Source organism: Monodon monoceros, unplaced genomic scaffold (assembly GCF_005190385.1).
Source record: "Monodon monoceros isolate NGI ecotype Baffin Bay Population unplaced genomic scaffold, NGI_Narwhal_1 Super_Scaffold_1, whole genome shotgun sequence".
Taxonomy (NCBI): domain Eukaryota; kingdom Metazoa; phylum Chordata; class Mammalia; order Artiodactyla; family Monodontidae; genus Monodon; species Monodon monoceros.
This window is the reverse complement of record NW_021703765.1, coordinates 70,855,906-70,866,734: the sequence shown is the minus strand read 5'-3', so window position 1 is coordinate 70,866,734 and position 10,829 is coordinate 70,855,906. Positions and strand designations below refer to the sequence as shown.

Genomic DNA, 10,829 nt, shown 5'->3' with positions numbered 1-10,829 from the left:
GCCCGCCGCGCGTCCCGCCCCCAGCCGCCCCCGCGAGCACGCGCGCCCCGCCCCCACCGCGCGCTCCGCCCGTGGTCGCCCCCGCGAGGCTGCTGGACCCGCCCCGTGAGCACGCTGGACCCGCCCCCGCCGCCGGCTCACGAGAGCGCGCGCAGCCTGGACGGTGGGCGCCGCTGGGCGAGGCGGCAGCGCCGCCTTGTGGCCGAACAGGCAGGTGGGACGTTGCCAGGCCTTCAGGCCCTGTGTCAGTCTTTCTCTGTCTGAGAGTCACATGTCTGACTGGCTAACAGATCCATCTTCCTGTCTTGACATCTCACAATCCATCAGTCACTCATTCATCACATGTCTGTCCACTGGAGACTCAGATTTATCCGTCTGTCTATCTCCCAGTAAGTCGCCTCCCAAGGGGACTCTAAATCAGTACCAGGCGAGGCCAGGAACATTTGGAGGACCTTTCCTCGGGGCACCCTCTGGATCGATGGCAGTGAAGCTCGCAGCCCAGGCTTTGGGGCCAGATTCAATATTTTTGAGGTTATATATCCTTTAATCTTCCACATATCCATCCTCTATAGACGGAGATTTTTCCAAAACTCTGCATGGAGCAAAAAGGACCCCACCTTAGACAGTAAAGGAAAAGTTACAGGGAAGTTACACCCAGTGCTGGGCATAGTTTCCTGAAACACCCCACTGCCATCCCAGACTCCAGAGGCGTTTTGCTCCCACAGACTCAGAAATCGGGTAATAGAGGCTTCCCTGGTGGCACAGTGGTTAAGAATCCACCTGCCAATGCAGGGGACACGGGTTCGAGCCCTGTCCGGGAAGTGCCACATGCCGCAGAGCAACTAAGCCCATGTACCACAACTACTGAGCATGCGCTCTAGAACCCATGAGCCACAACTACTGAAGCCTGTGCACCTAGAGCCTGTGCTCCACAACGAAGAGTAGCCCCCACTGGCCGCAACTGAAAGCCCACGCGCAGCAACAAAGACCCAACACAGCCAAAAACAAAAAAGAAAAGTTCCCCTTCCCACAGAAATCCAGCCCTCAAGACCCTCTGTGTCGGGTTAGGTCCTCCAGGAAGCAGATGTTGAGATAGAGTTGGAGGAATGCCTGTGAGAGAGAAAGAGGAAGAGGCAGGACTGGCAAGGAGAAACTTGGATATGACAAAGATAAGCCAACTCAATTGAGAGCCCTGGAACAAAATTTCATTAGAGGAGTCCCCAGTGGGCAGAACTGTCCAGGCCCCAATTCCCCCACCATGTTCAGCCATCAGCTGGGGGTGCCCATGAAGTGTGTGGCCTTGTCCTGAAGGCCCTGCATCTGGAAGCTGTCATTTCTCAAGCTGGATGACAAGCTCTTTTTTGAAGGCAGAACCAAGTGGCTCTCCTCTGTGGATGCCACATTCTCCTCCATTAAAATTCAAGAGCTAAGACTGCTTCCCAGCTAGGCAGTCTATTACATGCCCTTCCAACACCTTCCATGTACTTCTGTGTTGTAGGCACTTCTCTCTGCTGTAATTTACATTTAGTGGTACAATTGTTTGATAAATGTCTCTCTCCCTTTCAGACTAAAAGTGCACAAGGGCAGAAACCATGTCCATTTTTGCTCATATCTGTACTTAGTCTGTGTGTTTCATGTAGTAAGCACTCAATATATATTTGCCGAATGGCTGGCAGATGTTGTGCCTGACACTTGGAACAAAGCAAACTGTAGTCCCTTTCCTCAGAAAGTTCACAGCTTAATGGAAGATTAAGATAGTGAAATCACCCATTCATTCACTCAATGATGAGATATTTATTGGCACTCCCTTCGAACAGGTCCTGTGTTGGGGCTGGTGATACAATGATGAATAAGACTGATATGGTGCCTGCCTTCTTGGGATTTAGTCCAAAAGGGCAGACAGAAGAGCAAACAGGCCTGTATGAAGGATGAATAACCTCACACCATTCCCAGTTGCCTGGAACAGTATATGCAAAGGCCTTTAGGCAAGACAGAGACCATGGTGCATTGGAAGAACTAGAAGGAAATTGCAGCATGGAATACAAGGTGAAGACTGATAATGGGGGTACAGAGGGGTTAGCAGGGGTGCCTATCCTGCATCAGACACTGGGCTAAAGCTGGGAGAGGCATAAAGAAGAACCCACAGTTAGTCTAATTCACATTAAGCCCTGGAGTTTCTGGGGTGAACAGTATGCTAAAACTGTAATAGGGGATATTACAATGCGGATGTAATGTCACATTTCCTCTAGAGGAGGTCAAATGCGTTCTCTTCAGAACAATAGTAACAATTATAATTGTACTATCAATATAATGAACAGGCTGTGGGCTGGGTGTTTTCCATGCTTTTTTGCATTTAATTCTGACCACAAGCCTAGGAGATGACCACTATTATCCCCTTTTTCAGTTGGAAAAGTTAAGAACAGAGAGATTGAGTTACCCAAGGTCACAGAGCTAGTAAGTGGGAAGTCTGGAATCTGAACCTGGGAATTCTTTGCTAAGGCCTGTGCGGGAAACCTGCTACTGTGCCAAGTGAAACCATTATCCTTAGACCAATCCCAGGACATACATTTGTCCCTGTCTCAAAGGTCTCAAACCTTTTTCAAAGCAATATTCCCTGGAGAGGAAAAACAAGACATCAATTGAGCCGTCAATTTTGCCCTTGGTGGGTGGAATTCTAAGGAGAACTCAGTCTTTGGAGTTCAGTACTGGTGACTTTGGACACTCAGACCCCTGCTTGGGATTTCCTAATGTAAACAGCCCCAAAATACCTTTTCCTGGGACTTCCCTGGTGGTCCAGTGCTTAAGAATCCGTCTTCCAATGCAGGGGACATGGGTTCGATCCCTGGTTGGGGAACTAAGATCCCACATGCCACAGGGCAACTAAGCCTGTGTGCCACAACTACTGAGCCCGTGCTCTCTGGAGCCTGCAAGCCACAACTAGAGAGAAGCCCACAGGCCGCAACTAGAGAGAAACCCGCGTGCCACAACTGGAGAGAAGCCCACGTGCCGCAACGAAGAGCCCATGTGCTGCAACAAAAGATACCGTGTGCCGCAACTAAGACCTGATGCAGCCAAAAATAATCAATAAATAAAAATTTTTAAAAAAAGGATCTTAAAAAAAAAACAAAAAACCTTTTCCTCCCCTCGGGGACTCCCATCCCCCAGCCATCAGACTTGGTTAACTCAAACCAGGTTTTCTCATACTTCCTGAGGATGAACTGGCATTGCCTTTCTGCGCTACCCAGACAGGGGTCCATACGGCGTTGCTCTGGATTCCCATTGTAACTTAAAGGGAAATTTTCACAATGTCCGGAGCCCTTGATGTCCAGCAAATGAAGGAGGAGGATATCCTCAAATTCCTTGCAGCAGGAACCCACTTAGGTGGCCCCAACCTTGACTTCCAAATGGAACAGTACATCTACAAAGGAAAAGTGATGGCATCTACATCATTAATCTGAAGAGAACCTGGGAGAAGCTTCTGTTGGCAGCTCGTGCCATTGTTGCCATTGAAAACCCAGCTGATGTCAGTGTCATATCCTCCAGGAATACTGGCCAGCGAGCTGGGCTGAATTTTGCTGCTGTCACTGGAGCCACTCCTATATCTGGCCGCTTCACTCCTGGAACCTTCACTAACCAGATCCAGGCAGCCTTCTGGGAGCCAAGACTTCCGGTGGTTACTGATCCCAGGGCTGACCACCTGCCTCTCACAGAGGCCTCTTACATTAACCTGCCTACCATTGGTCTAACAGATTCTCCTCTGCACTGTGTGGACATTGTCATCCCGTGCAATAAGGGAGCTCACTCAGTGGGTCTGATGTGGTGGATACTCGCCCGGGGAAGTTCTGCATGTGCGTGACACCATCTACTGTGAATACCCATGGGAGGTCATGCCTGATCTCTACTTCTACAGAGATCCTTAAGAGATTGAAAAGGAAGAGCAGGCAGCAGCTGAGAAGGCTGTGACCAAGGAGGAATTTCAGGGTGAATGGACTGCCCCACCTCCTGAGTTCATTGCTACTCAACCTGGGGTGGCAGACTGGTCCGAAGGTGTGCAAGTGCCCTCTGTGCCTATTCAGCAGTCCCCCACTGAAGGCTGGTCTGCAGCTCCCACTGCTCAGGCCACTGAATGGGTAGAACAACCACTGAGTGGTCTTAAGCTGTTCTTCTACAAACTCTTAAAGTGGAAATAGGCTGACGGAAAATAGTCTCAAAAAGAAAAAAAAAAGAACTGACATTGACAGGACATTGTTGGACAGCCCTGCCAAAACTGAATTCAGGATCCTCATGGTGAGAAAACAGCCTCCAAGAAAGTAGATCCTCCATGGGATCACTCCACGGCCGAATGTTCTGAGGCCCTCTAGTCCATGGAATGTCAGTGTTTTCAGACATGTACTGTTCCTTCCACCTGGATGGCTCTTGACGCCTCTTCCTGTCCCAGCCCACAGGCCCCTCTACTTAGCAGTGTGGGGTAGAGGTTAAGTGCACAGCTCATTGGACTGACTCCACCCAGGTTCTAATGCCAGCTTTGTTCCTTGCTGGTGGTGAATCTCAGACCATTCACTCTTTGTGCCAATTTCCTCCTCTGTAGAAAGAAGATAAATAATACCTACCTGTCAGAGTCATCATAGGATTAAACAAGATACTACACATTTACTACTTAGCATAATCCTTGTCACTAACAAGCACTCTCTAACTCAGCGCTATCCCCTAGAAACAAAATGCAAGCCACATATTAAAATTTTTTTAATTTTAAAATTAGTAATTAAAATTTTTTTAATTAGTAATTAAAAATTTTCTAGGAGCCACATTAAAAAAGATAAAAAGAAACAGTTAAAATTAATCTTAGTATATTTTACCTAATCCAGTCTATCCTAAATGTTATCATTTCAACTTGTAATCAATATAAAAAATATCAATGAGATAGCTCACTTTTTTTAATAGGAAGTCTTTGAAATCATATGTGCATTTTACACTGACAGCACATTTCATTTCCACTAGCCACAATCCAAGGGCTCAGTAGCCACATGTGGCTAGTGGCTACCACACTGGACAACTACCACACAAATGATAGCTGACATCATTATTTGGGGGGGATTTCAACCTAAAAGCCATTTCCCCAGAAGACCATTCCCTGGCCTGGTAGACTATGTCAGGGCTCCTGTTATTAAGACCTTTTTTTTAGCACCCTGAAAGCACTCCTCATAATTATACAGTTGACTCTTGAAAAACACTGGTTTGAGTGGAGTGGTTCCACCTACAAGCAGATTTTTTTTCCCATAAATTCAGATAGTACTACACAACCTATGGTTAATTGGATCTGTGAATGCAGAACTGAAGATACAGAAGGCCGACTATGGCACTTAAGCATCCAGGGATTTTGGTATATTCGGGGCTCCTGGAACCAATCGCAGATAACGAGGGACGGCTGTAATTAAACACTTCTTGTGCACTCATTTGCATCTGTCCATCTCCTACCAGATTCTAGGCTTCAGGAAGGCAGAGACTAAGTCTGTCTCATTCACTGCTCTACCCCAGTACCTGACACAGGACATAGCACATAGTAGTTGCTGAATAAAAATATGTTGTGTGAATAACATTTGTTAAGTACCCATTTAATGAATTAAGTTTACCACTGCACTAATTGATGTTGGGAAGAAAGAGGGGATTAAGGGGAAAAAAAGATTTGGAAGAATAAATTCCAGAGCTTACAATACAGATGTGGAAGTTTTCTTTACAAAAACGGTAGTTGTTCATTGCAGAAAGAATTTTAGAAAAACAACAACAACAGATAAACTGAGATATAAAAATTAAAAGTATCCATAATCCCCCCAAAATTAATGACCAGTTGTAGATTCTTCTAGACCAGCCTTTTACACACACTGACACACATATTGGGAACATTTATTGTTTAGCATGTGGGAAGCAACATGTTAAGTCTTTTACATTATCATCTTATTTAATCCTCACAAAGATCCAATGGGGGTTTTATGCCTATTTTCCAGGCCAGGAAACTGAGGCTCATAAATGAAGTCACGTGCCCAAGGCCACACAAGTAAGAAGTGGCAAAGTTGGGATTCAAACCCAGGACTGTCTGACTTTACAGTCTAGGACATGGCTCCTGAAGGGGAGCTTGGGGACTGTGTCACACACCCCTTGGCAAGTTCAATTTCCCCAGAGGGCTTGGACACAATGCCTTAGGAGGCCCTGCTGTTTCTGAATTTGGGGGGAGGGCACCCCCACACACACTCATTGTCCTGCTTAAAATCTTCCTGACACCAGAATAAAGCCCAGTGATTTTCCACCAACTCTCTTTTCTCCTTTCTCAGCTCCAGTCACAGGGAAAGGCTTCAATTTTTTGGCCGCACCATGCAGCTTGCCAGATCTTAGGTCCCTGACCAGGGATTGAACCCAGGCCCTCAGCAGTGAAAGCGTGGAGTCCTAACCACTGGACGGCCAGGGAATTTCTGGGAATGACTTTAAATTCCTCCAAGAGGCCACATCCTCCTGGCTCCAGAACCCTGCAGGTACTGATACCCCGGCTAAAAGGCATCCTGTCCTCTTTCTCTTGGTTAACTTCTCTCCTCCTTCAGTTCACAGCTCAACACCCCCTCCTCCAGGAGGCCTTCCCTGACCACCACCCAGGCTTGGATAATTGGTCCCACAACCTCCACCAAAGCATATAACTCTGTGTCAGGCACCATGGGGAGCCTTTTTCCTATATTATCTCATTTAATACCCACAAAATCTCTACAGCACTGGCACACTGGAATGACCTGGGAAGCTTTTATTTTATTTTATTTTTTTGGCTGCGTTGGGTCATCGTTGTTGCTCGGGCTTTCTCTATTTGCATTGAGCGGGTGCTACCCTTCATTGCCGTGCACAGTCTTCTCATCGTGGTAGCTTCTCTTGTTGCGGAGCACGGGCTCTAGGCACGCGGGCTTCAGTAGTTATGGTGCACGGGCTTAATTGCTCTGCGGCATGTGGGATCTTCCCAGACCAGGGATTGAACCCGTGTTCCCTGCATTGGCAGGTGGATTCTTTTTTTTTTTTTTTAACATCTTTATTGGAGTATAATTGCTTTACAATGGTGTGTTAGTTTCTGCTGTATAACAAAGTGAATCAGCTATACATATACATATATCCCCATATCTCCTCCCTCTTGCGTCTCCATCCTCCCTATCCCACCCCTCTATGTGATCACAAAGCACCGAGCCGATCTCCCTGTGCTATGCGCTGCTTCCCACTAGCTATCTATTTTACATTTGGTAGTGTATATATGTCCATGCCACTCTCTCACTTTGTCCCAGCTTACCCTTCCCCCTCCCCGTGTCCTCATGTCCATTCTCTATGTCTGCATCTTTATTCCTGTCCTGCCCCTAGGTTCTTCAGAAGCTTTTTTTTTTTAGATTCCATATATGTGTTAGCATATGGTATTTCTTTTTCTCTTTCTAACTTCACTCTGTATGACAGACTCTAGGTCCATCTACCTCAGTACAAATAACTCAATTTTGTTTCTTTTTATGGCTGAGTAATATTCCATTGTATATATGTGCCACATCTTCTTTATCCATTCATCTGTTGTTGGAAACTTAGGTTGCTTCCATGTCCTGGTTATTGTAAATAGAGCTGCAATGAACATTGTGGTACATGTCTCTTTTTGAATTATGGTTTTCTCCGGGTATATGCCCAATAGTGGGATTGCTGGGTCATATGGTAGTTCTATTTTTAGTTTTTTAAGGAATCTCCATACTGTTCTCCATAGTGGCTGTATCAATTTACATTCCCACCAACAGTGCAAGAGGGTTCCCTTTTCTCCAGACCCTCTCCAGCATTTATTGTTTGTAGATTTTTTTTAAATAAATTTATTTATTTTTGGCTGTGTTGGGTCTTCGTTTCTGTGTGAGGGCTTTCTCTAGTTGTGGCAAGCGGGGGCCACTCTTCATCATGGTGCGCGGGCCTCTCACTGTCGCGGCCTCTCTTGTTGCGGAGAACAGGCTCCAGACGCGCAGGCTCAGTAGTTGTGGCTCACGGGCCTAGTTGCTCCGCGGCATGTGGGATCCTCCCAGACCAGGGCTCAAACCCATATCCCCTGCATTGGCAGGCAGATTCTCAACGACTGCGCCACCAGGGAAGCCCTGTTTGTAGATTTTTTGATGATGGCCATTCTGACTGGTGTGAGGTGATACCTCATTATAGTTTTGATTTGCATTTCTCTAATGATTAGTGATGTTGAGCATCCTTTCATGTGTTTGTTGGCAATCTGTATATCTTCTGTGGGGAAATGTCTATTTAGGTCTTCTGACCATTTTTTGATTGGGTTGTTTGTTTTTTCGATATTGAGCTGCATGAACTGCTTGTAAATTTTAGAGATTAATCCTTTGTCAGTTGCTTCATTATCAAATATTTTCTCCCATCCTGAGGGTTGCCTTTTCATCTTGTTTATGGTTTCCTTTGCTGTGCAAAAGCTTTTAAGTTTCATTAGGTCCCATTTGTTTATTTTTGTTTTTATTTCCACTTCTCTAGGAGGTGGGTCAAAAAGGATCTTGCTGTGATTTATGTCATAGAGTGTTCTGCCTATGTTTTCCTCTAAGAGTTTTATAGTGTCTGGCCTTATATTTAGGTCTTTAATCCATTTTGAGTTTATTTTTGTGTATGGTGTTAGGGAGTGCTCTAATTTCAGTCTTTTACATGTAGCTGTCCAGTTTTCCTAGCACCACTTATTAAACAGGCTTTCTTTTCTCCATTGTATATTCTTGCCTCCTTTATCAAAAATAAGGTGACCATATGTGTGTGGGTTTATCTCTGGGCTTTCTATCCTGTTCCATTTATCTATATTTCTGTGTTTGTGCCAGTACCATACTGTCTTGATTACTGTAGCTTTGTAGTATAGTCTGAAGTCAGGGAGCCTGATTCCTCCAGCTCTGTTTTTCTTTCTCAAGATTGCTTTGGCTATTTTGTGTTTCCATACAAATTGTGAAATTTTTTGTTCTAGTTCTGTGAAAAATGTCATTGGTAGTTTGACAGGGATTGCATTGAATCTGTAGATTGCTTTGGGTAGTATAGTCATTTTCACAATGTTGATTTTCGATACAAAAACATGGTATATCTCTCCATTTGTTTGTATCATCTTTAATTTCTTCATCAGTGTCTTACAGTTTTCTGGCAGGTGGATTCTTAACTACTGTGCCACCAGGGAAGTTCCTGGGAAGTTTTAAAATATATTTTTTGCCCAGAACTAATGCTCAGAAATTCTGATTGAATTGACCCAGAATGCACCTGGGCAAGAGGATTTTTTAAAGCTCCCCAGGTGATTTTAAGTGCTCAGCCAGGGTGGAGACCCACTGGCTTCTGAGATAGATGTGATGATCCTGACACTCCTTTTACAGCCAGAGAACTGAGGCACAGAGAAATTAAGTAAGTAGCCTAGGGTCACGCAGTTAGTGAATAGTGGAGCAAAGATTTGAACCCAGAAAGTCTGGTTTCAAAGCTTCATGGAAAAAAAAAAAAAATCAATTGGTCTCTGTTCATTTCCCCAGTGATGGAGAGTATAAGCCAGCTCTCTTCTGAGACAGACACTGAAGGCCCCTTGGGCACAGGATATTTTTAACCTAGAGAAGCCAGTGATTCTTGCAGACAGCCTGCAGGGACTTACACTGGGAAGATTGTTTGGGGGCTGGTGGACCCGTTCCCTGATGAGATACTCCTCAGAGTCCAGCTTTTCTGTCCTCTGGAGCCAGTAGGTCCAGGCTGGCTTGGGCGACAGGGTGGGAGGGGGTGGGGTGGGGGTTGGCTTCACCTGGAACTGATGTTTCCAAGGATATTTCCATACATGGTGGAAGAGGAGAGGGTCAGGATTACCTCACCCAAGCCAACCACTTCTCTCTGCTTTCTGCCTGGAAAGGAGCTAGAGAACAACTAATTGTTGGAACTGGATATGAATTCACCCTCCTCCTTCTTCCCCTCCCTAACCCAGAAGAGTCCTGTGAAAGCTTCAGCGTTTCAAACGTACACATCGAATATTCTCCAGACGCTCTCCTATGTGGCTTTGTGGGAGAATACACAGTACAGTCTTGGGGGACCCAACTTGGGGGCATCTTTTAAAATACAAAATATGGGGAAATCCCTGGTGGTCCAGTGGTTAGGACTCCACTTTCACTGCCGAGGCTGCAGGTTCAATCCCTGGTTGGGGAACTAAGATTCCACAAGCTGCACGGTGCAGCCAAAAAAAAAAAAAAAAAAAAATTAAAATGCAAAATGTGAACGGTTTTTGTGCAAGCAATCTCACCTACAGAAATTTCCCCTAGAAACAGCACACTAGTAGGCAAAATTCCCCCAAAAAAACCCTATGAGTAGGCAAAGATGCACATCCAAGGATGTTCATCATAGCATTGCTTATAATTGGGAAAAACTGGGAACAACCCAAATGTCCATCCATAGGGATTGGTTAGCTGAAGTGAGATATATCCATATGGGAAGAGGGGAGCTATATGCTGACATGGAAAATAGGTCCACCATATATTAGTTTAGCAGAAAGAAAAAGGAAATAGTAGAACTGAATGTAGAATATAATCCAATGTTTGTTAATAATTAGGTTGACACGTAAATAGAACAATTTGGAGGAATAATCTCACATATCTGTGGCTATTTTCTCTAGCCATGGAGGTGGGATTATGGTGATCTTTGACTGTCACTGCTGCATATATATAATGTTTGGATTTTATATACCAACATGCAGTAATTTTACAACCAGAAAAAAATTAGGTTGTGAAACTGAAACCAATAATATGTAAAAATCACATGGATCCACTTGAAGATGGTTAATTTTACAT

At 45.1% G+C, this 10,829-nt stretch overlaps 1 pseudogene; it reads left to right on the top strand.

Moving 5' to 3' along the window:
• Positions 1–3,305: 3,305 nt before the first annotated feature.
• On the top strand, positions 3,306–4,156 carry LOC114899837 (annotated as a pseudogene).
• Positions 4,157–10,829: the final 6,673 nt, after the last annotated feature.